The sequence below is a fragment of the Pogoniulus pusillus genome, chromosome 8 (assembly GCF_015220805.1).
Source record: "Pogoniulus pusillus isolate bPogPus1 chromosome 8, bPogPus1.pri, whole genome shotgun sequence".
In the NCBI taxonomy this organism is placed as follows: Eukaryota; Metazoa; Chordata; class Aves; order Piciformes; family Lybiidae; genus Pogoniulus; species Pogoniulus pusillus.
Window position 1 is genome coordinate 1,509,688 of NC_087271.1, and position 26,068 is coordinate 1,535,755.

Here is a 26,068-nt window from a genome sequence, read left to right on the forward strand (position 1 = left end):
GCTTCATCAACACTTCTTATTTTAGCTCATCCAGTCTGAATAGAGACCTAAAAGTCTGCTGAATTATTTAGCTTGTTACTGCTGGGTAACGGATTAGGACCATAATCTGCTGTATTTACAGTACTGAATGCCTTCTGATTTTCCTTCCCCATTTAGCCTGAAACACGAATGCTGAAAAACAAATGCCAAGGTTGATAATGTTTTATTTGGGACTGGAAGGGCCTAATTTAGAAATACCAGTCATTTAACTGGGCTAGGTCCACTCAGCAACACATGGCACGGCAAGATTGGCAAGTAGCTGTCTACAACTACCTGAAGGGAGGCTGCAGCCAGGTGGGGCTGGGCTCTGCTGCCAGGCAAGAAGCAACAGAACAAGGGGACACAGCCTCAAGTTGTACCAAGGGAGGTCTAGACTGGATGTCAGGAGGGAGTTCTCGACAGAGAGTGATTTGCATTGGAATGGGCTGCTCAAGGAGATGGAGGAGTCACCGTGTTGAAGCAAAGCCTGGCTGGGGCACTTAGTGCCATGGGCTGGGTGCTAGGTTGGACTGGACAAGCTTGGAGGTCTCTTCCAACCTGGTTGATTCTATACCTTGCAGGCAGTGCCTAGGCATCTGCTCCAGCCTTAAACTGGGCACTATTATTTCCCTGAGGGGTCCAAGAAAAGAGCAAAAGGCTTAGAAATAAGAGTCCCCATAAAAGTGTGGTTCCAAGCGAGGGAAGGGAAAACACTCCAAAATCTCATCTCTCTTTTGAGCCCTGAAAAAAAATCTGCAGTTTGAATTTCACTGTGACACTGGAAGTACCTTTTGATGCAGAAAATTGACTCAACCCTTTCTTTTTAGGCTGACAAGAAGGGATGAGCTGGGAAAAGGAAGGCAACAGTCCTTCTGCAAGAGATGGCATTTCTGCTCCCAAATGAGTCACCCTTTCATAGCACATCCTTTTTGCAGGCATAAAGGCAGTGCTCTTGGTGACTTGACATGAGCCACAGTCACAAGTTACCCAGCAAAAAAGGACTTTCACCTAAGAAGGCAGCTTTATTTTTGCCTCATGCTACGTGCTTACCTGAAACTAGTTACCAAGAATCAACTGCAGACTGAGCAAATGAACAAGTGGTCAGGCAGAACAGGCTACCAGACATGTGATCCTGGACCAACTCCAGAAGCAGTAAGAAAAAAGCAGGTGAATGAAGCAGCCACCAGAACATGTTAGATACATATGTTGTTGTTCAGTTTGGCATCTGGGCATTGCAGCTGCCAAGAGAGCAGGAGTGCCTGGAACCTCTGGAGCAACAGACATGCTGCCATAAGGAGTTTCCAAACTTCAACCACATTTTTCTTTCTGATTTGCAAATAGCAAAGCCTGAGTCCCACTTCTCAGCCACCTCTGCGCATCACAGGGCTGGACAGCTGAAGTGGGAAGCCAGTTTGTATGCAACTTGAAAAGCACAACAGCAGTTTACAGGGATTAACACCAAAATGAACCAGGAGCCTGCTCCTCACTTACACCCACTACCTGATCCTCCTACCAAAACCAGGTGTCTAGCCTCAAAGAACAGGAGGGAGAATGAAGAGAAACCTGAGGGTTTGTTTCCATTAATGTATGGACACTTAGAAAGAACAGATGCAGAAGAGTGCTTGGGCAAGGCTCAGTTATGTGGCTTCAGCTCACTGGGACAGAACACAACTGGAGGGAAAGAAAAATCCCTATTAAGCCCATATGGAAGTTGCATTGCCTTTCCCACCTCCCTACTATACAAGCACTTGGAGCCTCTCCATCTTCCAGGCACAGCCACCCCTCTCCAAAAGCAAGCAACCTGTGACCAGGTCTCTAGGCATTCACAAACTCATCACAGCCTCACCAAACAGCTCTGTGCTAACAACTGCCCTGGGCCACCAGTCTCACCAGAAGAACCTCATCTGGTGTGAGCTGTGTAAAGGACCTGGGCACGTTGGGTGCTTCTGTGCTCCACAATCTCCCTGGAGGTGTTCAAGGCCAGGTTGGATGAAGCCTTGAGTGACCTGTTCTAGTGAAAGGTGTCCCTGCTTGTGGCAGGAGTCTGAAACTGGCTTATCTTTGAGGTCCCTTCCAACCTAAACCATTCTATGATTTTTGGGGTATGAAACATCATATTCAGGCACAGCCTGAATCCAGACCCTCGTTTAATATTAAATGATCTAAACAAGCAAGTGTAGCCAAACTCTTTCTGCTGCAGTGCCTGAATCCTGGCCCCACATACCAGGGTATTTATGAGGAAGACCTTAGAGGAGACACGAAAATCACAGAATTGGTGTGCTACACCTGCTTGCTATAGGCTATGACAAACTGCAATGGTATGAAAACTGATTCCCAGAGCACTTGACACAGCTCAGAGGTACAAGGAAGAATTAGTTCCCTCAGCGACGTCAGGCACCGAATGCACTTGACAAAACCCAGCAATGCTGCACGGTGTGAAGTGAGATATTGTCATCTCAAACAGACAGTTCTACTGTGGGATTCTACCCAGGCTGTGGAATTCACTTCTTAATGAGGTACAGGGAAAATCTGCTGTAAGAGAAGCCCCTGAAAGTGCCTGAATTCCAAGCAAACAGCTAATCAAGGCAGAGCTGTGTGTCTGTTCATTTAAGCCACAATCCATCTCTGTCTGCTCTCCCCTTACGGAACGCAACAGCATCGGCGAGCAAATGAATATCTTAACTTTGGCATTTCAGAGGAGTGCTGTGCTGAAAACTGGGCATCTTTGCCTGTGAGATTTCTGGAACATGTAAGCAGAACCAGCAAGCTATTCCATAAACTATCTACCAGACCATATGTTTGCTGCCTACAAGTCCGGGCAGGACGTGTCCGGCAGGAGCCACATCTGAAAGGAGGAAGAGGCAGCAGCCAACAGCGCTCCCGTCACTGATCTGCATTTGCAAATGCCACGTTGGAGTTGGCAAATGAGGCATTTCAAGTGTAAATAGCTGTGAAGACATTTGTGAGGAGCAGCAACAGTGACGGGTGGATGCTGAGCTTGTTTCTGTCTTCTGTGAGTGAAGGCACCTCGCTGCTGGTAGAACAAAGGCACTTCCCCACGATCTCCTTTCTAAAATACAAGATGGAAGAAGCCCATTTCTCTTCTCAGTTCTCACTGAGGCACAGCTACTAACAGCAACTGTGCCCAAAAAGCAGAGCCCTTCTAACTCTTAACCCTGTGGACTATTACAGGCATGCTTCTCCAGGCAATACGGTCACAGAACAGTTTAGGTGGCAAGAGACCTCCAAGCTCAGCCAGTTCCAAGCCCCTGCCATAGGCAGGGACACCTCCCACAAGAACAGGTTGCTCAAGGCCTCATCCAACCTGGACTTGAATATCTCCAGGGAGGTTGTGGAGCACAGAAGCACCCAACGTGATCCATTGGGTGCTTCTGTGCTCCACAACCTCCCTGGGCAACCTGTCCCAGTGTCTCACCATCCTCACTCCAAAGAACCCTTTCCTAACATCCACTTTCAGTCTCCCCTCTGCCACTTCAAACCCATTCCTCCTCATCCTCTCATTACAAGACCTTGTCAGTAGTCCCTCCACAGCCTTCCTGGAGCCCCCTTCAGATCCTGCAAGGCCACTCCAAGGTCTCCTCCAAGCCTTCTCTTCTCCAGCCTGCACAGCCCCAACTCTCTCAGCCTGTGCTCAGAGCAGAGCTGCTGCAGCCCTCTCAGCATCTTGGTGGCCTCCTCTGCACTGCCTCCAACACTTCCATGTGCTGCTTGTGCTGGGGGCTCCAGAACTGCCCCCAGGAGTGCAGGTGGGGTGAGGAGAGCAGAGGCAAGGGGCAGAATGCCCTCCCTTGCCCTGCTGCCCACACTGCTCTTGCTGCAGCCCAGCACAGGGTTGTGTCTGGGCTGCACTCCCCCTGCAGCCTCCTGTGGAGCTTTTCCTCAGCCCAGACCCCCAGGGCCTGTTCCTCAGGGCTGCTCTCAGCCATTCCCCACCCAGCCTGGATCTGTGCTTGGGACTGGTCCTGGAAGTTTAAAGCAGGAACTTCAAACCTGGTTATAAAGTTTACCAAAACCTATGTGGATGTTGCACACCCAACCATACACGCAATATGGTTCCTTTATGGAGTAAATTCATCCTGAAACTCGTTTGAGAATTTGTTTCTATACGTTTCAAGAAGTTCCATTTCAAGAAATCTCCCTCTTTAAGCTATTTCTCCCCTATACTGTGGCTAATGCCTGCATTCTCTGTGTGCAATTAGTAGAGCACACACAAAATGACATGTTTTCCAGTAGCAAAACTGGTATAAATAGACTAAAGCTGGGATAAATTAACACAAAGATTAAATATTATGATCTGGGCTTGCATTTACAGGATATAATTCCCATCTGATGAAATAAAGAGTTTCTGAAATGCATCTCTGTCACTTATCATTAACACTGACCAGACATAACCCCAAGATTATGCTAATAGAAGACAACATTCAATTAGCATACAGAGTGCTCCCTAATCAAAAGCCCACATTCTATTAGCAAAGTTTGAGAATCCCCCCAACCCCTCCTGTTCTCTGCTTCCACTTGGAGAAGAAAATGCTTCACTTTCACACTCCTTCCTGTCGAAAAACAGTGAGTATCTACCCTTTAGGTTATCAGCAGTCAGTGACGTCTAGCCAGGAGGAAACTGCTGGGCCACAATGATGTAGTAGATGTCTCTCTTCACCTTCATCCCACCCAGAAGGACCAATAAGGAATTTGCAGAAGTATCCTTAACATACAATGGCTCAGGTTGGAAGAGACCTTAAAGATCATCTACTCCACCCTCCCCACCATGGGCAGGGACACCTCTCAACTAGACTCAGCTGCTCAAGACCTCATCTTACCTGGCCTTTAACACCCCCAGGGAGGAGGCAGCTACAACCTCCCTGGGCAGCCTGCTCCAGAGTCTCACCACCCTCCTATTGAAGAGTTTCTAAGATGCAGTCTAAAGCTACTCTCCCTCAGCTTCACACCATTCCCCCTTGCCTTTTCGCTAGACAATCTTCACAAAAAGTCCTTCTCCAGCCTTGTTGTAGGATCCCTTCAGGTATTGGGAAGCAGCAGTATGGTCCCCCCAGAGTAGACCTATGCGCATGGGCCATGGGAGGTTTTCTTTGAACCAAAGCATTTTCTCAACACCACTCTGTTCCAGAGTCCTCACTGATGGGTTGCACAAAGTCCTCTTTCCCCTCACCTCCCTGAAATGTTTCTGACAGGATGATCTCAGGATGGAGCAGGCAGCTGCAATACAGGGCTCCTGCTCCAGGAACCAACAGAGCAGGGGCTAAGCTCAGCAAAGGCAAAACTTCATTACAGCCCTTCTGATCCAAATGGAGGATTTCTCTCTGGAAAGAGGTTTTTACAAATTGCCACTTCCAAACACATTTCAGTTACCAAAATAGCCCACCCAGGGGACTCTGCTTCCTGCAGCTGTGGCTCACCCCAGCAAGGAGCCCAAGGTTTTCAGCTCTTCAGGGAAAAAAAAACTTCAAACTATGCAGTCAACCTCTTAGGAGGGGGTTTGGGACTAGTTTTTAAACCAACCCAAAAACCTCTGAAGCCATCTTGCAGTATGACAAACATGCCCAAAGGTTATCTTTCCCATTTTTAACAACTCACAGCTATCAGTGTTGCAAGTGTCTGATGACTGTGTGGATTAGCTGGTTGTGGTTTCACCAAGACACTGCTCTGCCCCCTCGGTTGATGGCGCGGATTTGAAGGGAGCAATCGGGAGGGCTAACGCACAACAGATTTAAGTGCTTGGGATTTTAAAGTTCACTAAACACACAAGTAATAAAAAAACCCTACTGTTTCCAGTACCTGGTCCAACACGTAACCAAGCTGCAGCCCAAAAGTTGCCTTTTTTAATCCATGTTTCAAAGTAAACACTTGTGACTGCTCCCTGTTTTATCCTCGCCTCCCACGCAGCCATATGGCGACGGATGCTTCAAACAGACATTATTCCACTAGCTCACTGCTTACCATCTTGTGCTGAAGAAGAAAAGCTACAGACAGTTTTGACAAAAACAGCAATTGCCTAAAAATGTGAACTATCGCAGTCTTGCGTCGCCTTAGACGGTTTTAGTCTGGTAAGGAGGCTCGGCGTTAATGCCGCACGCAGAGAGGAGTGAATCAGCACGGCTGTGCCGCCTCCCCAGCGCCCTGTGCCACCCCCGGCTCAGCTCTGCCTGCTTCAGCACAGGGCAGACACTGCTCGTCCAAGTGCTGCACATGTCCAGCCCCATTCAAGGCAGCAATCTCACCTCAGTAGGCTTCCAGCCCCATTCAAGGCAGCAATCTCACCTCAGTAGGCTTCCAGCCCCATTCAAGGCAGCAATCTCACCTCAGTAGGCTTCCAGCCCCATTCAAGGCAGCAATCTCACCTCAGTAGGCTTCCAGCCCCATTCAAGGCAGCAATCTCACCTCAGTAGGCTTCCAGCCCCATTCAAGGCAGCAATCTCACCTCAGTAGGCTTCCAGCCCCATTCAAGGCAGCAATCTCACCTCAGTAGGCTTCCAGCCCCATTCAAGGCAGCAATCTCACCTCAGTAGGCTTCCAGCCCCATTCAAGGCAGCAATCTCACCTCAGTACAATTCCAGCCCCGTTCAAGGCAGCAATCTCACCTCAGTACAATTCCAGCCCAGTTCAAGGCAGCAATCATAGAATCAACCAGGTTGGAAGAGACCTCCAAGATCATCCAGTCCAACCTATCACCCAGCCCTAACCACTCACCTCAGTATGCTTCACTACTTCCTCTCTAAGGACCACACAAAGGTAAGACTTCCATTCACACTTAAACATGTAGGACAAGATCAGGACAACAGCAGTCTGAGGAGAGTCCCAGTGTACACATCTCCAGCACCACACAGCAAAAGCCACTCTCACAGATGGGAACGTTTGTGGAAAGGGAAAAAAGACTGCAAGGAAGAAAGAAGGCAGAACATGAAGTTCACCCTGTCTCACCTTCCTAGGAGATTTTACTGCTTTGCCACCTGCTTCACGAGCAGATGGAGAACCAACATTAGTTATTAGCAAGCAGGAGGGCTCTCAGCTCACCATCAAGTGCCTCCGATTGCATCCTTTGGAGGTGAAAGTCCATGCTAGGTCATGTGTCCCTCCATCATTTTTACAAGTGCCAAATTAGGCACTTGATTAGCTATGAAGCTTGCTGCTGAACAGCAGGCCAGCCCCCTGCTACTCTAAATCACCTCACACCACCTTCTCCTCCTGGCCTACCCTGCTCCGATGCGACCCTGAAAACACCGGTCCTGTCGCTACGAGGCAGCACACGCGGACTGGAGGCTCCACGTCCAACACACATCAAAACCTGCCAAGAGCCAACAACGTGATTTCGAGTCCTTTGGCAGGCTTTATTAAGAGCTCTTCTAGCAACATCTGGCTGACAAGACAGGCATCTGGCAGGCCACTGCCACGTGATTGATGAGGAATGCTTGGGTTTCTCATGCGATGCTTAATACTCGCAATACATCGTAATGTAATATAGATAATGCTACACAACAGAACTGGTATCTTTCATATACACACAAGTCTGAGGGGAGAAACAGATAAACATGCATAAGACAATAACACAAAAATATTGACTAAAAAAATTCCATTTTGTGGCCCTGAAGGGCAGGAAATCCAAGTGAGCTACCCCAGAGCCAGTCCAACCTCAGTGTACAGGGATGGCAGCTCAGGCAGCCACAGCAGATCTTCTCTTTTTTAATCCAGGAACCCAAATTCTGACCTGGCAGAAGAGTAAATGAGGGTCCTTGTTTTTAAAGCACTGAGAGACTCCAAGTAATGCTTGTGAAATTATACAAGGCAGACTTGAAACAAATCAAGATATATCTGCTTTTGCATCAGAGGTTTTGAGTCCTAAGTATTAGCAGGGGAAAGAGATGTTTTGATCATGATAGGACCAGCCAGGCATTTGACTTCAAAGCACACTAAGCTAGAGCCTGCCCTCAGGTTAGGTGCTCAGTGAAATTAAATACAGTACTTCATCAGAAGTTAATGTCTGTGACTCCTCGAAAGGTCAGCCCTTTTGTGTGCACAAGTTTGCCACGTCGATGGCTTCAGGAGGAAAGCCTGCCTTCTTCTCCGTGTCTCTGGCATGGCTTTCCAGCTGAATTAAGAACTGTTAAGATTTGTTTCATACAGGATGTCAGTCCTTCTTAAGAATAAAAAAACAACCAACTAAAAGAAATTCCACTCCCCTCAGAGGAGGCCTCACATTCTTTAGAGCAAGAAGTGTGCCTTTGCGGTAGCAATGGACCCAAAATAAAGAGCAGGCTTCCTTTATTTCAGACATAGGAGTGGTTTAGAGTTTCGTTGTTCTCTTTCTCAGGACTCAAGTGACATGCTTTCCTGTGAGCTAGACTAGTGAGGTTCCTGGGGGTAGGACACCGTCCAGTCTGTTCAAGAGATGAGCTCAGGTGGGTCTCTTCAGCGAGGAGGTAGAAAAGGAAGCAGCTCTGGCAGGAGAGACAGGCAGATTATAGAAAACAAACAGAACCCCCCAAAAAACCAAACAGAAAGCATGCCAAAAGAGAGAGAAGCTCAAGTTTTTCTCTGCTACCAGCACTACAGAAACCTTCCCCACTACAGTTAGCTACAACCTCATGCAAAATAATCACAAAGAGTGCAAGCTGCTTTGAGAATTAGGAGAGAGAGGACATTTTCTGTAAGCAGCTCCATCCTCCCTTGCAGATGGGGACAGACCAATGCTATTTCGAGATGCTGGCTTTAGTTTTGGTCACATCCACTCTGTTTTTTATACTATCAAGTGACATTACCTTCATCTCTCTACTACTGCATAACAAAGATGGAAGGAAAAGCTGTCAGAAACACAGAGGTAGAACTTCATAAACTGCTAGTAAATATATATATATTGATAAGCAACTTGTCTTTAACATAGCTGCAGCTCAAGTGCAAGGTCCTGCATCCGAGTCAGGCCAAACCTAGGCACTAATCCAGGCTGAGTGCAGAATGGGTAGCTCTAAAGACTTGGGGGTGCTGGTTGATGAGAAGCACCCCAGGAGCCAGCAGAGCTCTCATGCAGCCCTGAAGGCAGCTGTGTGCTGGGCTGCAGCGAGAGGAGCATGGGGAGCAGGGCAAGAGAGGGGATTCTTTGCTCTTGTGAGACTCCTACCTCCAACATTGCATCCAGCTCTGGCATCAGCATAAGAAGGACACAAAGCAAGTCCATAGGAGAGCCACAAAGATGAGTCGAAGGGCTGGAACACCTACGAGGACAGCCTGAGGGAGCTGAGGTTGTTCAGCCTGGAGAAGAGAAGACTCCAGGGGGACCTTCAAGCTGCCTTCTAGTAGCTGAAGAGATCCTACAGAAAGGCTGCAGAGGGACTTTTCATCAGGGTGCCTAGAGACAGGCCAAGGGGGAATGGTTTGAAGCCGAGAGAGAGTAGATGTAGGCTGGAACTCAGGAAGTTCTTCAGTAGGAGTATGGTGAGTGTCCCTAACAGGCTGCCCAGAGAAGTTCCCTGCTTCTGGGGGTGTTCAAGGCCAGGTTGGATGAGGCCTTGAGCAGCCGAGTCTCGGCGAGAGGTGGAAAGGTTGGAGTAGATGACCTCTGAGGTCCCTTCCAACCTAAGCCATACTAGGGCTAATGGACCAGAAGCCACCTTTGCTCTACGCCAGACATCCAGCCCCTACTCTTTTTAACTGTGCAAAAGCTCAAACCAAAACACATTAGTGCAAGTTCCCAGCACCACCTGCTTGAAACCAGTGGTTACAGGGGCGCCAGAGGCAGATCTCCAGGTGGTGATTTTGGTTAACAAAAGCAGGGAATTCATTTGAACCTTTCAAAGCCTATCAGAAAGCCTTTCTGAACTGGAAAAACACTCAAGAGTCCACAGAAGCCCTTTCCAGGAGCTGTATCGGGGTTACCATTCTGACAATTTCTCTAGTTGCCCTTTATTAATAACAACAAACCCACACATAAATACATATATTCCATTCAATTATTTTCATCACATTACAAGCCTAAAAAAAAATGAACCAAGATATTGAGGGCCCTGATTTTTTTTTTAACTAAAAAAAAAACCTCCAGCCAGCAGCCAGCTAATAATCTTATAATGACTTCAGCTCTGCATTCTCCACCTCTTCTTTTTCCTCAGTCACACAGCAAGCACTTTTTTGTTGGTGGTATGAATTTTAATACAAGCAGCAAAAAAGAAACCCCATCTAGAACTAAGCTAATTTTTCTACATGCCTCTGGCAAACAGGAAGAATTCAAGAGTAAGTTAAAAGATAGCTTTCTGCTATCGAAAATTCATTTTCCATAACAAGGCAGTGTCATCTTCCCCAGGAGCCTGTAATTCCAAGATAAAGATGAAAAGATGTTGTTTTATCCTAATGACAACTATCCGCACCCGTAGTTAGTTTGTATTGTCATGGTACATGGCAAAGTAGGAAAGCAGTTTGCTATTTCAATAACAAGAGAAGAAAGGAGGGAGGACCGAAGGGAAACAGCGGAACACAATCAGTTCCCAGCGTCCCTAAGAAAATATTTGACCCACATAGAGGGAACGGAGAAGGGAATTTGTCTCCTCCAACTGCTTTTGCCATCTTCCGCCGGCCAGCCCACGCGTTTTAATCACCAAGCGCCACGGCTTGCTCTGTCAGACAGCCACTTTGCTCCAGCTACCTGAACAAAACCAGGACCAACGCCAGCCAGCACAGAGGGGGACAACCCCAGGAACTGGACAACTAGTTTAGGATACCCCAGGAGCCCAGGTCTCACCCCATGTGGTGGGTTAAGCGCTACCTGGCTACCGGTCGGGTAGTACTTGGGTGCAAACGGGGCAGCGTTCTCGGGTTAGGCAACCCCGGAGGCGGATGCAGAGTTTCATCCCAGATGCAAACAATAGTGGGCAACTCCTCCTGGCAAATGGCTTAATCACTTCTCCGATCCAATTGAGAGTGGCTGCCTCGGAAACGTCTTCCTTGCCTGTTACACCGCTATATACATGTCAGATAGCATTATGTTAGTGGCTTAACTTCCCCCTTGTTTATAAGCTGTGCTGAGGTTATCTTTTCACCTTCTTGTTTAAATAAATTCCAAATGTGTCAGTATCAGTGCCTCTACCACAGATTAATAGAATCAGCCAAAAGGATAGCTGACATTTTTGTTGCCATAGCAACTGGTCATGATGTTACACAGCTTGTCTAGTTCCCATTTGCCATATATCTAGCCAGCTTCTGAACACCATCCCCTTTTGTTTCAGCAGGAATTACATTCGAATATAATTCCATCTTAGTTCAGTCCCCATTCTGTAGCAAAGAGGATTATAGAATATTAAGATACTTCCCAAGGAAAGTGCAAAGTGATGATAATGTTGCTCTCTGGCTTATGTGCATTCCAGATGAAAAGAGAAAGAAAACACGAGTAATTCATCCCAGAGCCCTCCATCCCAGTCATCCTCCATTCAACTATCTCCAGCGGCTTCAAATAAACAGGCTCTTCCTCGCTGAACCTCCGAGTGGATCTATTTCAAATGGGACTGCACACCACAAAAACCCAAAAAGGCATTAATGAAGAGATTTTTTATTACATTTTCCTGCATAATGTGCAACCTTCTCAGAGCTGCTATCAGGCTCCCTCTCCACAGAGCCATCGCAGCCTGGAGAGAAAACCACTCACATAGAATTAAGATGTGAAGTTTCAGCACTTAGCGATGCAGTGTGGATGGATATTGTGCCAGAGGGCACTGTACACTTGGAGAAAACACAGAGCAACTCAAGCAAGAACAATATCTGAGGACTCCAAACTGTCATGGCCCTCTTCTACCTCTCCAAGAAATACTAATTTGTGTTATTTTAGAGGACTCTACCTGCTTACACAAGGATGAAGGGGGAAAAGGATTCCAGACAGCCCCATTTCCCCTTTTTCCACTCTTTTAATACACCAGTCTGGACTCCAGCAGACTGAGGGAAGCACAAACACAGGGCATCTCCTGTTCTCAAGGGACTTCTAGCAAGAGCATCAGTGTCTGAACATCACTACAGATCATCTGAGACACAAACCCCACATTCTGCTTACCACAATTTCCAAGTAAAGAGCTATGCTATTGTCACCACTACCAACACCTATCCCAGCCACTGCACAAGGCCCAACACTGAGTTTAATCCTTCTTTACACTACTGGATAAGAAATTGGACGGTGGCATGCAGAGACTGGTGAACAAGGGCACAATGTCCACATGGCATCCCTCAAGGGTCAGTGCTGGCACCAGTGCTGTTTGACATCTTTGTCAGTGCCATGGACAGAGCAATCAGTGCACCCTCAGCAAGTGTGCAGGTGGCACCAAGCTGTGTGGCACAGTTGACTTGCTAGAGGGCAGGGATGCATCCAGCGGGACCTGGACAGGCTGCAGAGGTCAAAGATCACATTCTGTGATTCTGTGCTCCACAACCTCCCTGGAGGTGTTCAAGGCCAGGTTAGATGAGGCCTTGAGCAACCTGTTCTTGCGAGAGGTGTCCCTGCCTATGGCAAGGGGTTGGAACTGGCTGAGCTTTGAGGTCCCTTCCAAACTAAACCATTCTATGATTAAGCACCATTTTGGTTTGCATTTCACTGCCCAAGTGAGCCCCTGATACTTCTTGTTGTGGTCAGGGACTTCCTTGAGCTGCTCTCAGATCCTACAGCAACAAACACAAGTAGCCAAGTAAAGCTGTGCAGAAAACCCTCCCTGCTTTTCCATACTTCTAAAAACAGCTACAAGGAGTGGTTTCTCAGGGCTCCCATCACTGCAATCATTTGAGAAGCTCCTGCAGAACATCTATTTTACTTCACTCATGAGCATGCAAGGAGCCCCTGACAGATGTCAGATATTGAGCAGAAATTTTGCCCCGAGCAAACTCCTGGATGCTCAAGCTTACAAGTGGCACACCACGGCCTTTGACTCTGCAGAGATTCATGCCTCATGTCAGCCTTCTCTTCTCCCTACAGTTCAGAATCATGCTCTGCTTGAGGCATAGCAACACCCAGCTTGTGCTGCTGGCAGCTTCCAGGGGTGGCTGTGGAGGGTCTCACAAAGCAGCCCCACATCTGCTGAGCAATACTCACAGAATGCCAGGGGTTGGAAGGAATGCAAAGAGATTGTCAAGTCCAACCCCCCTGCCAGAGCAGGACCACACAATCTAGCTCAGGGCACACAAGAACACATCCAGACAGGCCTTGAAGGGCTCCACACAAGGAGACTCCACAGCCTCTCTGGGCAGCCTGTGCCAGGGCTCTGGGACCCTTACAGCAAAGAAGTTCCCCTTGTGTTGAGCTGGAACCTCCTGTGCTGCAGCTTCCATCCATTGCTCCTTTTCCTATCCCAGGGAGCAGTGAGCAGAGCCTGTCCCCCCCTACTGACCCCCAGCCCTCAGACAGTTATGGACATTTATTAAATTCCCTCTCAGTCTTCTCCAGACTAAACAGTCCCAGGTCCCTCTGCCTCCCCTTATCAAGTAGTGCTCCAGTCCCCTCATCATCCTCATAGCTCTCCCTTGGACTCTCTCCAGCAGATCCCTGTCCCTCTTAAATTGGGGAGCCCAAAACTGAAGGCAGTCCTGAGCCTTTCCCTGGGATGTCACTCTCTACATCACTCTGAGAAGAAATCAGACACTAAGGGCAGTTGTCAGCTGGTGCCTACATGACTGCATGCTGTAGAAAGGAGAAAGGCAAACTCCTACAAGGTTTTTTGACTAGCAGCCTCTTTGCAGCACTAGATCAGTACCCTAAGAGCTGGTATATAGGATGCAAAGAGATGTGGAAATTGTAGGCTCATACCTATGTTAAATGAAAAAGAAAAGCATCTAAGCATAATCCCTGTAAGGAGCACAAGCAGTCACCCTCCTTCCCAAAGTAACCCAAAAGCCAGAGATGGTCACCTTTTTGAGCAGCCCTTGACACAGAAATGGCATCAGTCCTACCCTAGTCCTGTCTGCAGTTCCTCATGTTCTCTACAGCTACCTGAAAGGAGGTTATAGTGAGGTGGCTGTCAGTCTCTTCTCCCCAGTATTGCAACAGAATGAGAGGAAATGGCCTGAGACTGTGCCAGGGGAGGTTTAGCTTGGATATTAGGAGACATTCCTTTACTGAAGGAGTGGTCAGGCATTGGAACAGGCTGCCCAGGGAGGTGGAGGAGTCACCATCCCTGGAGGTGTTCAAAAAACATGTGGACATGGCCCTTCAGGACACAGTCTAAGGGCCACAATGGTCTTAAGTTGATGGTTGGACCTGATGACCTTGGAGGTCTTTTCCAGCCAAACCATTCTATGATCTACAACCATGACCCAATAGCATATTTCAGCACACTGTTCTCCTCATTTGTACAGAAGGGGGGAACAATGAGGTCTGCTGAACAATGCCAGCTGCAGAGGAAGCTTCTTCTTGTCTTGAATTGCCTGGGTTTGCTGATCAGGTTAATTTTGCATGCCTGGTTGCATCAGCACGTTGAGTTATGCAATGTAGCAAGCTGTCGTGCCGTACAAAGCATGACGTATCACCTCAGCGAGGCATGAAATTAAAAAGATGTGCTTTGCTGGGTCACCCACAGATAAACCAAACCTGATTTGCAGTCAATCTCCTTTTAATTACATTTAAACCTTGCAAGATAGGGGGAAAAGGAGAAAAAATAGCATTGTTCACATACCTGCTCATCTACGAACGGTAAATAATTCCACCGCTAGTACAAGTAGGCAACCAGGCACTCAAAGCAGGTGCACAAGTGTGGGTATGTGCTTGCTGAAGAAGTTGGTCACTTCTGCCAGGTAACCAGCAACAGAACAAGGGGACACAGTCTGGAGCTGTGCCAGGGGAGGTCTAGGCTGGATGTTAGGAGGAAGTTGTTGTCAGAGAGAGTGATTGGCATTGGAATGGGCTGCCCAGGGAGGTGGTGGAGTGGCTGTGCCTGGAGGTGTTGAAGCCAAGCCTGGCTGGGGCATGTAGCGCCATGGTCAGGTTGCTTGGTCAGGGCTGGGTAAGCCTGGAGGTCTCTTCCAACCTGGTTGATTCTATGATTCTGGCACAGTCAGAAGAACATAAGCACAATCTTTTACATCCAAACACACATTCTTGGAGCAACAGAGATGGCTCCAGGTCAGCACTCAGCAGAGCAAGCCCCTAAGAGCTGGGGTATGGGTACCTTGCAGCAGCAGTGAGAAAAAACCACCTGCTTTCAGTCACAACATAAACCATGGTTGTTGTAAGGCAGAGCATGACCTGGAGATTCATCAGCAAAGACAGGAGCAACTGCAAGAGGTTGAGAGTATTACCTTAGCCTTAGGAATAAGCCTGCTCACCTCATCTCTGGCTTTGGGGAGATTCTCGTGAAACAAGGACAACCACCTAGCAAGGCTGCACTCAGCAAAGACTAAAGAGAGCCTGGCACCCTGCAGAGACACAAGTTTGACTTTACAAACTGCTGTTGGCTTCACACAGAGCAGAAACAGGATGTAGATGTAAAAAAAATATTTAGTAAGCGTGTAATGGAAGAAAGTGTTGAAGGTAGCTTTGGTTTTGCTGTTGTTTTCCCCCTTAAAGAAAGCAGGAGGAAGGGAATAGGTAAGAGGTCAAAGGGAGCAAAGAGAAAGCATTTCCAGCTCTTTTTTGCAGGCAGTGTTGGACTTTGCCCGACAGAGACACTTTCTGGCAGGAGACGCAATAGATTCACACATTCCCTTCTTGGAATACAAATTCTTCTCCCCAGGAAGGGAGACAAGGAGTAAAACTTAAGGATTTTATAAGCACAGTCATTTTTAAAGAGTTTCAGAACCTGCTGGGTTTCACTTTGGGATGAGGCTGGGACACGAATGGTGCCCAACACTGACGTCGCCATGGCAACGACTTGTTGCTGGACGTGAAAATAAAACTGCTTTCTGTCACTCTGGGAATAGAAATCAATACTTGCCAAGGTAAAATGAGAGTTTGTTCTGCCATCCTGTATTCATGTGGCTGGTTAATTAAACCCACACCATTAAGACCTGGGCTCACGGTGAAAAGTGTGGCTGCTCCCTGCGGGTCACTTGGACCCTTTCGAGCTGGGACGGAGCAAGATCCACGCATCGCTTCAATCCCATTTCAACCTGCTCTGTGGAACTAACTGGTCTGTGCTTCATACATTTGCTCCTGCAAAGCAGAAAGTACATTTGTGCCATCCATTTTTATGTGTAAGAATGAAAGGTCTCTTAATTACGAATGTGCTGTTTGGATAATAACTACAGCTGGGGAGGAGGAAGAGAAGACAGACAAATAACATTGTTAGGGAGCCCTGTCAAAATACACAGCACACAACACACACTGTACACAACAGAGATTTTCCCCATTCTTATGCAAACCATTGTTCAGACCAGTGCAGGCAGTGATCCTTAGGGAAAACACTTCTTGGGACTAATAGGCTGCAATATGTGCACAAAACTACCTATTACATGCCTCTGAACCACAGGGATTTTGTCCAGAAATGAATCAGAAAGCAGGTAACTTAAGCATCTAGCTTGTATGACTTAGGGCCAACAGAAAAAAATAGTAAAAACATATCCTTGGGTATTTTTAAGGTTTCTCTTCCCCCCTTCAGCAAATAACTTTCTTCCTCTTATTTTTCTTAGATTGACATCAGAGTGAAGCACTGAGTCAAAACTGCACCACATGAGCTGGCCCCACTTCGGAAAGCCTCTCCAGGCTGAAGCTACAGCAGGGTGTGCTCCACCTCATAGAATCAACCAGGCTGGAAGAGACCTCCAAGATCATCCGGTCCAACCCAGCCCTGTCCAATCAACTAGACCATGGCACTAAGTGCCTCAAAGTGGTTCATGATAGAGTGGACATGAGACCAGCTTGAAGCCACTGCCCCTTGCTCCTCCAGTTTCTTAGTTTACCTGTAACGCCCCTCAAGAGAGGCAGCAAATACCCTTTCTCCCTGTGCCCTCCTAGCAGCCCTCCACTACTCATCAAGCACTTCCATATCTCAAGTGGAGAAGTGGGAGGTTAATGAATATGCAGAAGCCACATCTGCAGCCTAAACATACAGAAATCACTTCAATGAGTCGTGTATTTATAGCAAGGGATTGCTATTATTAGAAATATAATTAGGGTCTGAGATTCATCGGCATAACTCTAATCTACTTGAACGAAAGAACATGCAAGTACCCCAAAGCAGAATTTACCCTCCTACAGTCAGATGAAAATGTGCTGAGTCTTTGGCTGGATGCAATTTTCAAGAGGGAAAGGGAGGAAGAAATCATTCCAGTTTAATGAGTTCAACAGGTAGCTAAAGAAATTAGCTCTGAAAGCCCTGAACTTGGTTGGCAGTAATGAAATCCAGAGAAAAATAATTCACCACCTTTTTGGCACAACTGACAATCAGGAAAAACACCAATTAAAGGCTTTTAGAATAATAAAAAGCAATAAAATATGCAGAAACTCATTAATATATCTATTATGTAAGAGGTTGCGAATCAGGAGCTTTTGTGCTGTTGGAAAAGAAAGGCTAAGCAAGAGATTTGGATTCCTAAGCAGCATTTAATATGATGCAAGAGCTGTAGCATGATAACCTGTACCCCTGTCTTTCAGAAAATTCCTTTCTAATGGAACATTTCTCATTTCAGTAACTTTATCTGAGATAAAAAAACTCTATCACACTGAGCATCCACTTCAAGGGAACCTAATACAAAGTTCACTTCAAACAATGCTCATTTAGCTGCCTGCTAAGGCAAGAGAGATGGCTCACTGCATGCTGCACTGCTCCTTTCCCTTCCTTTTTAATGCAGAGTGACATTCAAATTTGCTAATTTGGAATACAGACCCCAAATGTGGTCACTTCGCTTCTGCTGTTTCCACACTAATAAATGCATTATGAGAGTTTAGAATGAATTCCTCGGCAGAGTTTGACTTCTGACTAGGAATCTTATTAAAGCACAGCTTCAGGGAAAGGTCTTTAATGCAGCATAAATTGTCATGGCAGTTTCTACAGATGGTGTGGCAGTTTCCCCCCCCCCCCTTTTATTTGTTCCTGTCTAGCTTCAGATTAAACACGGGGTACTGAGCAGGTTATGCCAAGTGAAGGCACCCAAGTCCCTGCTCTGCTATCCTCTGTCCCCCTAACACGGGTCTCAGCAGTTCCATCGTGGTGCATAAAGGCTTTTCCCCCACTGAACCTTGCCATGCAACACCATTATTTCTCACCTCACACAGACAGACGTTAACATGTTTGTTTGCAGCACCATTTCACACTGCCTCGTTCCCAGAAATTACCAGTGCTGGATGCAAGACCAACGCGCAGCAAACTGCCTCACCAGACCGCAGGGACCTACCAAGGCGTTCGCTTGAGCTGTCTCGCTCATCTCCACACGTGTTTGGAACAGAACGCATTTGGGAGACAGAGTCACAGGTTCATCTGCAAACCTTGTACTTTCCATGGCCAAATCTTGTCTAAGTTGATAACTGCAGCAGCTTTCACGCTAATTGGTGACATTTCCTCTGGGACATCACCATTGGCTGTACATTAGTGTCAGAGCATGTAAAGCGGCTTGTTTCCATTGCGGTGCCGTCTGTCGGCAGTAACGAAGGTGGGAATCGCCAGGGCTGTCACTGGATCTGCCTTTGCTTTCCCTACTAGTGGTTATTAAATCCACCTTTCCCGGGACACCCCCACCACCTCGGTCTGCACATGTGTGCCGGCGGCACCACAACGACTGCGGCAAAACCAAATGGCACGGCTGAGGAACACTTCGGTGACTTACACATCCACCCCCGCGGCGAGATGAACCACCACGGGGAGGTAACACAAAGCAAAACAGCAGCAAAAAAAACAACCAGCAGCCTGGGAGTCAACTCCCCACACCCAGCTCAGAGGCACGGACACACAAAAGGGCTTTACTGCTGACTCTCCTTACCGCCCTCTCGCCACACCTGCGTTCGGCACAACGAACCCACCTCAGACTCGCCGCTCAGCCAGACCCTGACTGCAAAGGCGAGGAAGCCACTTAAACACTCGAGCAATTCACCTCTTCAAATGCAGAAGCGAGCTGAAGTGCTGCTTTTGTCCCAGAAGCAATTCACGCACACAAACACCCCCCAGAGCTCCCCCAGGCAGCGCAGCCCCGCACCGGCCCTCGCTTTACCTGGCCCACACCTTCCTACGCAACTCCTCTCCAACAAAGCACATAACTTCTCACAAGTACCTCTGGGTGCCGCAGGGCTGCTCCCACGCTCGCAATCCACGCCGTTCACTCCTCCGGGCTGGATAAAGACCACCGCTGCCCACCCCAACTGTCCCGCAGCGGCAGCGGCGACAGCAGCAGCGCAGGTCCCCTCCAGTCCCACACCGCTCCGGAGCAGAGCGTTCCCCTTCCCACAAGCCCTTGCGGCCAGCCGAAGATCCTTCCAGAAGGGGCTCGCGGCTGCCAGCAGGGCAGGTGCTCATCAGGCTGCCGACTGCCCTCACCTGCCCTGCCCTACCCGCACCACTCGCTGCTGCGGCGGCGCCTTGCGCCCAGCTGCAGATCATTCCAGAAGCAGGCTCACAACGAGCCGGCGAGGCTGCTGGTGGTTAACCTGCTGAGTGCTCTCACCTGTGCCGCTGCCCAAGCCGCTCCCTGAATAACGCCCTGAGCTGACAGTGGCCAGGGGGCAGCTCTGTTGCTTCTTTGGATTTTGCTGTTATCTTCCATCAGAGTCGTCCTGAATATCCCATCGTGGAAAAGGCTCCAGGGAGACCCTGCTGTGGCCTGTCAGAACGTAAAGAGAGTCTGCAAGAATCACAGAATCAACCAAGTTGGAGGAGACCTCCAAGATCATCCAGGATGAGGGCAGGGATGCATCCAGAGGAACCTGGACAGTAAAACACTGGCACAGGTTGAGGGTGGTGAGACACTGGCACAGGTTTCCCAGGGAGGTTGTGGCGCACAGAAGCACCCAATGTGATCAAAGATCACATTGGGTGCTTCTGTGCGCCACAACCTCCCTGGAGGTGTTCAAGGCCAGGCTGGATGAGTCCTTGAGTGACCTGTTTGAGCGGGAGGTGTCCCTGCCTATGGCAGGAGGTTGGAACTGGCTGAGCTTTAGCTCCTTTCCAACCTAACCCATTCTGTGACCCTATGATTCAATGACTCAGTTAACAGTTTAGCTTGCTGTAAGGCATCTCAGAAGGACCTGGAAGACCACTGCATGTGAAGTATGCAAGATGACTTGAGACCAGAACCTGGTAACATCTTCCATAATTTAAAGAGGGCTGAATCATTTCACTGACAATAATTTATTCAGAAACTTCAGCCTCTTCACTGTCCATAAATTCTCTTTCAACAAGTTGCAGTGTTCACAGATTTATTGTTCCATTTTTGGTCTGCTTCTCAATAACTCAGTGCAGTGGAGCTATGCTAATAAGCCTGTAGACAAACAAGTGTTTCTGGGTTGGTTCTCTAAAGGCTGAGTTGGAAAAATGAAACTAAATCAAGGTTTTTTCCTGTGGTCACTCAAAAATTCACTTGCTGCAACTCTGAAAACAAACAAAACTGTCCCAGTATGGACATTAAACCTCAGCACTGACAAGAACAGATCACAGAATCCTGGAATGACTCAGGTTGGAAGGGACCTTAAAGATCCTCCAACCTTCCCACCATGGGCAGGGACACCTCTCAGCTACACTCAGCTGCTCAAGGCCTCATCCAACCTGGCCTTCAACACCCCCAGGCAGGAGGCAGCCACAACCAGAGTCTCACAACTCTTTTACTGCTCCAGTCTAACCCTGCTCTGCCTTAGCTTCAAACCATTCCCCCTTGTCCTGTCTCTAGTCACCCTGATGCAAAGTCGCTCTGCAGCCTTCCTGTAGGCTCCCTTCAGGTGTTGGCAGGCAGCTCTAAGGTCCCCTCCTGGAGTCCTCCTGTGAAAAATATATGTTTGATCCGATCAGTTTGTGGCAAGAGGTCACAGACAGGGAGGAAGGGGGATTTTGAATAGAACTGCATTCCTGCTTGCACCACCATCCCAAAGGTATGCGATAGGCTTAAGATAAGAGTAACAAGTAAAGGTTGGTGAAGGAGGGAGGCATGTGGAAGAGACAGCCTTTTTGCATAAGCAAAGGGAGGAAAAGGGGATTTGAACGGAAATGCATTCCTCCTTGCACCACCTTTTGCATGAGCAAACAGAAGAATACAGAAGACTGAAGTTCATGGGAAGGACACCTGAGGAAGACCCCTTATTTCATCAGTGAAGACTACCAGAGGGACCACCGAATAAAAAGAGACATGCATGGAGGAGACACCTCCCATTCCTAAAACTGATAAGGAGAGCCCAACTTTTTCTTAGACTTAGTAATGAATCTGTAATAGAATAGGGCATAAAAAGAGAAGACTGAAGGCACAGTGTGTGCATTAGGGCAGAGCAGAGCCTCCCTGCGCACCCAGGCCTGTACATTGCTTGGTTCCTGCAACTCTCTTAGAAGCCTTAACTTGCATGAACGCCAGTTTATGCCTGGTGATTATGACACTCTCCTGCAGACCAAACACCCCCAGCTCCCTCAGCCCACTCTCAGAGCAGAGGCGTTCCAGCTCTTGGAGCCTATTTATGGCCCTCCTCTGGACTTCTCCCCTCATGTAACAGCTCCATCCCCAGCAAAGCAACCCTGAGTAACCACCACAACCTGCTCCTGTGGGAAGGTTTTGTTTTCCCTGATGGCTTTTCTGTGGCCTTCGTGGTTTCCTTGAGAGGAGCCTGCCCCCCTGCTCCATGCCCTGTCGCCTCTGGCACACAGAGAGGCTTCACGCCACACTTTTCATTTGCATTCCCCAAGGAATATATGATTAGCAACTGCATTTATAATTAGTAGTTTTGTCATTTAAAGTTCACCAGTTTTGCAGCCAATTATTGAATAAAAAGCTGTTTATTATTTTCAATATATTATTACTTTATTATGGCTCATTGCTTTAAAATACTTAGTTTAATCCTTCGCAGGTCCTTAAACACAAATATGGCAGCTATTAGCAACCTCTTCAGTCAGGCATAAAATTGTACCCACAGGCCTCATAAACAACAGAGTGCTTTGGAGAGATTAAATCAGTGTATACAGCTGCGAGGGAGGCCATTAGCAAATACATTCTCATTCTGCCTTAGTGTTGTTTTGTTTTGCCACTGTGCTCTTGGCAAATCTATCAACTACCTGTGCTCTCCTCTCCATAAATAAGAGATGTCATCTCACTGGGTCCATCCATCAGAAACATTTCAGTCAACATACAATTACAAGCTGCAGCCTCCTGCTAATATACTAATTTCTATCATTTGTATTTCAAAGGGGACAAGCTGAACGGCGTGGCCAGAATGATGGATCTGCTCGGCAGGCTGGACAGGCGCTGCAGCTCTCGGCGAAGCGCTCCTGCGGCACACTCAGCTCTAAGCTCCAAGCATGTGTCACTCTGGGCAGAATCAGAGCCACACAGGTTTGAAGTGGCAGAGGGGAGATTGAAAGTGGATGTTAGGAAAGGGTTCTTTGGAGTGAGGGTGGTGAGACACTGGCACAGGCTGCCCAGGGAGGTTGTGGAGCACAGAAGCACCCAATGTGATCTTTGATCACATTGGGTGCTTCTGTGCTCCACAACCTCCCTGGAGATGTTCAAGTCCAGGTTGGATGAGGCCTTGAGCAACTTGTTCCAGCAGGAGGTGTCCCTGCCTATGGCAGGGGGTTGGAACTTGCTGGTCCTTGAGCTCCCTTCCAACCTAAACCATTCTCTGATTCCATGCAAGAACTGCCTGCAGCCCATGGAATGAAGACAACACACTTGGTTTTGCCCACATATCATCACTGCACGAGTGCCAGGGGCACCTAGTGCCATGGTCTAGTTGACTGGCTAGGGCTGGGTGATAGGTTGGACTGGATGATCTTGGAGGTCTCTTCCAACCTGGTTGATTCTATGGTTCTATTCTATCCCAAACATCCCTCCAGCAGCTCTCCCTCTCACCCTCTGCAGTGCTTCAGAACAAAAAGAGGTGTTGAAAGACAGGCAAGCCAATGATGAGAGAGTGCAATATTTGTTCTGGTCCAGTAGTGCCTGCTGGAATTCCCCTCTCTTTCCTATCCACCAGATTATTTCCCCTAAATCTGTAATCCCCTTGAAATCATCAGGTGAGCCATTTTTCCATTATATCCCTGACTCAAGATTGCTGAGAGCTCCCTGCAGAGCCAAAGGTAAGTGTGCTATTTGCTAAAGGACAGAACAATCTCAAACAAGGAGGAACTTGTAAGAGGAGTAAAAAAATATGACACAATTAGAATGTAAATTATAGTGGCTGTTTTAAATCCCCTGCCAGCGAGACATGAGGTTATACCACATGTTTCTGAGGCAAAGGGAGAATTGCTTTCTTGCCTGGAGACAAGAGAGCAATATTAGAACAACTGGAAGGAGAAGAAAAAAGGAAAAACCAACAAAGCAGATCCATATCTGTGGTGTAATAAACATTGGCACTACTTGGCTGTTTCCCTTGTAATGCTTTTAATGTTGACATGCAGAGTTGCAGATTCTGGGGTGCAACGTTTCCTGTATAAGGTGAAAGTTGCAGAAGCAGCAAAGGCAAAGAAAAACTTCTGTGAAATACAATAAACCCAACCAAAGAAATAAACAAAAGCAGCATATTCTGCCTTTTCTGATTCACATCTGATTTGGCCAACCTATCGAGTTTGTTTCTCTTTCACCTACCTGCTCTGAAACCATAGAATTGCAGAATCAAGCAGGTTGGAAGAGAGCTCCAAGCTCAGCCAGTCCACCCTAGCACCCAGCCCTAGCCAATCAACCAGACCATGGCACTAAGTGCCCCAGCCAGGCTTGGCTTCAACACCTCCAGGCACAGCCACTCCACCACCTCCCTGGGCAGCCCATTCCAATGCCAATCACTCTCTCTGCCAACAACTTCCTCCTAACATCCAGCCTGGACCTCCCCTGGCACAGCTGGAGACTGTGTCCCCTTGTTCCAAGCCCAACCCCACCTGGCTACAATACATAACGCAGTGAAGCAAAGAATAAGTATTTAGATAAAGAACAATATTGAAAGTCTTTTAAATATATTATTATGGCATGATCATAATGTGCACTGAACTGTTTCTCTCCTTCTTCTTAGCAGTAGTAGCAGTAACTGTAGTGAGGGTGTTACTGTTACTATTGATATTGCTGCCATTATTCTAATTGGTTTTAGTTATTAAAAGCTGTTCCTTATCTGGTGCAGGGAAAGTAGCACTTGCTGGCATTTGTCTCCCCATTGCCATGCCTGGTCCCAGCTAGGACATTCTGCACAGCACCAGTCTTGCTGGACTTGCTGTGACTATCTTCTAGGATGTAAGTGAGGAACACAATAGCTTTCAAACCTCTTATCTCACCTCTTGCTTTACCTCCCTTCCTTAACCTTTTCCCCTTTTACTCCAGTAAACACTGCACTTAGCCACCCTTGCTCCAATCAGTTGACATTAGATCTAACACCCACCTTCCCTTAATGTAATTTGCTCCTCACAAGCCAGCCAGATCTGGTTGGCCATAGCCAGCTTCTCTTTTTAATTACACACCTTGTCAGCTGCAGGGGAATTCAAACAGAAACACTTTCAATATGCATTATACATAATCCATACTTAACAGCTAAAACTAAATTCCATGTATTAAAATCTCACCAACTACTTCATCAGCTGTGTACTGCATGCTGCAGTCCCTGTCTCCTTCCATTCTAAAGTGCCTGAAGAAAATTAGAACTGTGGCTCAGGAGCAAATGCCAACCTATTCTCAAAGCTCAACAGTGAGTCTCAGGCAGTTAAGGAGCTGGAGGAAAGATCTCAATTCAAATCATACAATCCTAGAATGGTTTAGGTTGGAAGGGACCTCAAAGCTCAGCCAGTTCCAAGCTGCTGTCATAGACAGGGACACTTCCCACTAGAACAGGTTGCTCAAGGCTGCATCCAACCTGGACTTGAACACCTCCAGGGAGGTTGTGGATCACATTGGGTGCTTCTCTGCTCCACAACTTCCCTGGGAAACCCGTGGCAGTGTCTCATCACCCTCACTCTAAAGAACCCTTTCCTAACATCTACTTTGAATCTCCCCTCTGCCAGCTTAAACCCATTCCCCCTCATCCTGTCATTACCAGACCTTGTCAGTAGTCCCTCCACAGCCGCCTTCTAGCCCTCTTCAGATACTGGAAGGCCATTCCATATCTCCTCCAAGCCTTCTCTTCTCCAAGCTGCAGAGCCCAAACTCTTGTAGCCTGTCCTCAGAGCAGAGCTGCTGCAGCCCTCTCAGCATCTTGGTGGCCTCCTGTGGACTGGCTCAACAGTTCCATGTCCTTGAAAGCCATCTTTAGAGATGACCTGGTCAGGACACAGACCCCACAGAGCACTGCTTTGCAGATCCTTTGATCTGAAACTTCTTGAGCTATGTACCAGTTTGGGCTCAAAACATCTTTCAAGCATTTCTCTGTGTTGGTGGCATTGGATTTGTTTTTTGATCTGTGTGTGTGTGGTATGGGTTCTGTTGTTGTGGTTGGTCTTTGTTTGTGGGTTTTTGAGTTGGTTGGTTTCTGAGTTTGTTTGGTTTGAGTTTGAATGTTTGGAGTTTTCATGGGTTTTGTTGTTGTTGCTGTTTAGATACAAAAATAAAGCCTGTTGTAACTTTAGTGTGCCTCAGTCAACTTCTGCTCATTTCAGGCCAACTCAAATCCTTCCCAGCATCTTTGCTGCCATTCTCTCACCTTCACTCTATGTACTCATTTAAATCAAATGTAGTTATGCTCCACTTTGTCAGCCTAACAACCTCTAAAGAGAAATCTGAAGCCAGGTTACTGTCACCCAGACAACTCTTGGGATTACATCAGGAGATAAAAACAAGTATTCAGTAGTACTCAGTAAGCGCTCAAGTGAATAATATTTGACAGTATTCCCATACTCTTGATCCTTCATTTGCAGAGGCCTTACTGTGGCTTGTCCCTAAGTGACTGAGTGGTAAGAAGGAGGGGATAAAACAGTCACAAACCTAAGTTTCTTAGGAGGAAGACAGCCAGAAGGACTAACTCTTCAGAACTTAA

The 26,068-nt window shown here is 47.5% G+C and overlaps 1 protein-coding gene across 17 annotated transcripts in view; it reads right to left on the minus strand.

Moving 5' to 3' along the window:
* The window catches only part of DAB1 (DAB adaptor protein 1), a 534,753-nt gene that overhangs the window by 285,601 nt on the left and 223,084 nt on the right, over positions 1-26,068 (minus strand). Inside the window, exon 1 of one of the 17 annotated variants that reach the window (XM_064146937.1) lies at positions 19,204-19,369. The exons of the other annotated variants lie outside the window; for them this stretch is intronic. The gene's annotated coding sequence lies outside the window, so the exon portion shown is untranslated. Of the gene's footprint in view, positions 1-19,203; positions 19,370-26,068 lie in introns of those variants that run through there. 17 annotated transcript variants of the gene reach the window in all.